The sequence below is a fragment of the Primulina eburnea genome, chromosome 8 (assembly GCF_022965805.1).
Source record: "Primulina eburnea isolate SZY01 chromosome 8, ASM2296580v1, whole genome shotgun sequence".
NCBI lineage: Eukaryota > Viridiplantae > Streptophyta > Magnoliopsida > Lamiales > Gesneriaceae > Primulina > Primulina eburnea.
Window position 1 is genome coordinate 14,426,863 of NC_133108.1, and position 3,031 is coordinate 14,429,893.

A 3,031-nucleotide genomic window follows, 5' to 3' on the forward strand; every position below is an offset into this window, starting at 1 on the left:
TTTATTATACTGTTTCTACTACACTGACGTAGATAGTGTGGTGATTGCACTATTTTGTCGTATATGCATTATATTATTACGTCGTCGAAAAGAAAAATTTTATGCATATGACGTCACATGTTGCATGATTACGTGGCGAGGTTTGGGGCGCCACAATTTCTTTTTCTTTCTTGCTCATCTTCCCAGCTGCCGAGCTATTGCTTCGTTTTTTTCTCCAGCTTCTTGCTTTTCATTTTTCTTGGTTCCTTAGTATGTGAAGAGGTTTATTCTATCTTTATTTCAGTTCAAGGAAAGCTTTTGAAGGTAATCTCTAAGCCTAGGTTTTAAATTTTTGTCCATTGAAGAAGTTGGTTTCTGTTTTCGAGTTGCAGGTTTTGGCTTATGCTTTTTGGGTTTTTGTGTGGTTTGCACTAAGAATCTTGACTTGTGGTTCAAATAGAACTTATAGATTTTGTAGCCACTGACGAAGAGGAATTCCAATTAAAAACAGATTTGATATGATTTTTCTACCATAATGTGTTAAAAGGGAATTCTGTGTTGGAGCTGCGTAGATTAGCTACTGTATTTCGAGTTTATGACATTTATGCGCTCGGATTCTGGACTTGTGATTCAAATACGAGTTGTGGAACTATGTGTTGTCTTCGTATTGATATAAGAATCGTTAATTCCATTATGAATTTAAATCGTTATGCTCATTTTTCTGAAACTGCCCAGGTACAGACTGCTGTCCGTGATTTGCGTTAGTAGTAGCGTCGTCTTGATAATTCTAGGATTTATCTATTAGGATTCTGGAAATGGTTTCTTCTATGGAAACTTAGATATTTGAGTTTTCTTTCATCTCCAACTAACGGATATCAATTTGAGTTAATGATGAGTTAGATATGAATTTTATACTCATAGGTGTCAAACATGGATCTGTCACAGAACTCAATTATCATGGTTTCTGGTTTTGGGCGTTTTTCGGTGTCGAGATGATTGAATTTCTTTCTGATGTCTTCTATTGAAATATGGGATTTTGCGTTAGGATTCCAGCCATGTATGTTAAGTGTGTTTTGGTTAAGTTTTGCTTGAGTTATGACTTTAAAATCGAGCTTAGGTCCAAGATGGAAATTGTAACTTGTTTTTGGATAAGAGTTGAATCTTTATTTGATGAAAATAAATTATTTGCCACAGGTTTTAATAGCCAGAAAGCTCCAAGGAGTTCATAAACTATTGTGGTAATTTAATTTGAAGGTTAAGGTACTTATTGATTGATTCTTTACAGCGTCTATAATGACGTGTAATTTAATTGATGTGATTTTATGAGAATTATGTGTTTATGTGCTCTTTGTGCTATTTTGGTGTATTTTAATTTATTCCTCAATTTGGTTTTTAAATAAATGTGAGTTTTTAAATATATTGGAATAATCTGTGGATTTATATGCATTGTTGAGTACGCATTCATATCGAGCCATGACTCTGTTGTTTCCGAGATTTCTGTTTACTCTTGTATGAGTTATTTAGACATCAGAGCTGAGGGTGTTTAAATGTCACACCTCTGATGACTAGCGGAAGGGCCGAGAAGTTCTGCAGACTGACACCCCTGAGGCAAATGTGCAGGTCCGAGGGCGTATTTGACACGTCACACCCCTGGCACATGTGGCCACAGTTGTTGATATCGTTTCTTTGGATCCAGTTTGATATCCGATATTATTGGTACCCTACATGCATTGCATTACATTGATTTCATTGCATGTCATTTATTTATGCTGTAATTTATTTGATTATCATACTGGGGTTTGACCCCGGTCCCTCGGGGCTGCTGTGGTTTGTTTTGTGATTTCATAGCAGGTTATACAGGTGGTTCTGATGCAGCTAGTGGAGCGTCTGCCAGTGGAGCCCAATGAGTCGGTTTGAGTTGGGAGTCCCCAGATATTAATTTTATATATTGAGTCATTTTCCGAGGAGATGCCTCGTGTATTTGCATGGTTCTATTATTGAGTATTGGATCCTATTTGGTGTGATCGAGCCTGGTTGGCTCTGTGTGCGATTGGTATTCTGTTTTTTTTAACGAACTCTATTTTCGAGTATAAATGTTTTGTTGTGTTGTTTTGGAAATTTTGGTATGTCCTTTTTACAAGGAGGTCATGCCGAAATTTCTATAGGGCCAAAATGGAAATGTTTTACTCGTTTTCGCTGTTTAAGCTAATAAATCTTGATTGTTTAATAATTAAAAATTAATCAGGAGCACGGGCCCTCGCAGTTGGTATCAGAGAGTAACTGGGGTATGCTCGAATTACAGTATAGGACACTCGAGTTTAGACACAAATAAATTGATTACGTATTTGATTGAATACTTGCTCTTTATTTGATTTGTATGCTGTGATTATTTAACTTAGCTGAGATAGAGCTGGTAGTGAAGTAAGTTTGACGCTTCGATTATTTTTACCTAGTGGACTAAGTTTTAACTTTCCTTGAACCCTTCAGTGCTTACTATTGTTATTTCTGCTTGTGGTATAATCTTTGTGTCTTGTAGAATGGCAACGGGAGGAAGAGGCAGAAAGGGAAAAGAAGTTATCCAAGAGTCCGAAGCTCAGAACATAGGAAATACTGACGGTATTGGCAGAGGTAGACGTGGCCGCCATAGAGGAAGGGCAAATGAAAATGTGAATATTGAGGTAGAGGTGGAGCAGGAACCACCAATTCGTCCAGAAAGGCATGCTGCAAGAAATGTGGAAGTTGATCATGAAGTTCAGCAGCTGACCCAAAGAATGAGAGAAATGGAGTTAGTAATTGCTAAATTCCAAGATATGTGTCCTCCAAAATTCTTTGGAAATGAAGGTGGCGAAAAGGCAACAGCGTGGCTGAAGAGCATGAACTATTTGTTTAGTCTGGTGGAGTACACTCTAGAGCCGAGACTCAAATTAGCTGTTTAGCAACTCGAGGATCGAGCGCAACTGTGGTGAGAAGCCACAGAGGAAGCAATCCGAGAATCTGGTCAGATAATTTCTTGGGAGGTATTCCGTACTCATTTTATTCAAGAATACTCGCC

The 3,031-nt window shown here is 37.7% G+C and overlaps 1 long non-coding RNA gene across 2 annotated transcripts; it reads left to right on the top strand.

Annotated features, from left to right (window-relative positions):
- The first annotated feature begins 214 nt into the window (after positions 1-214).
- Positions 215-2,243, top strand: LOC140837807 (uncharacterized). Of its 2 annotated transcripts, none has more exons than XR_012119467.1 (3): positions 215-303; positions 1,174-1,239; positions 1,828-2,243. It is a non-coding gene; the product is annotated as an uncharacterized lncRNA (long non-coding RNA). The 2 variants fall into 2 exon arrangements; XR_012119466.1 differs by having other exon boundaries at positions 1,831-2,243.
- The last annotated feature ends 788 nt before the right edge of the window (positions 2,244-3,031 follow it).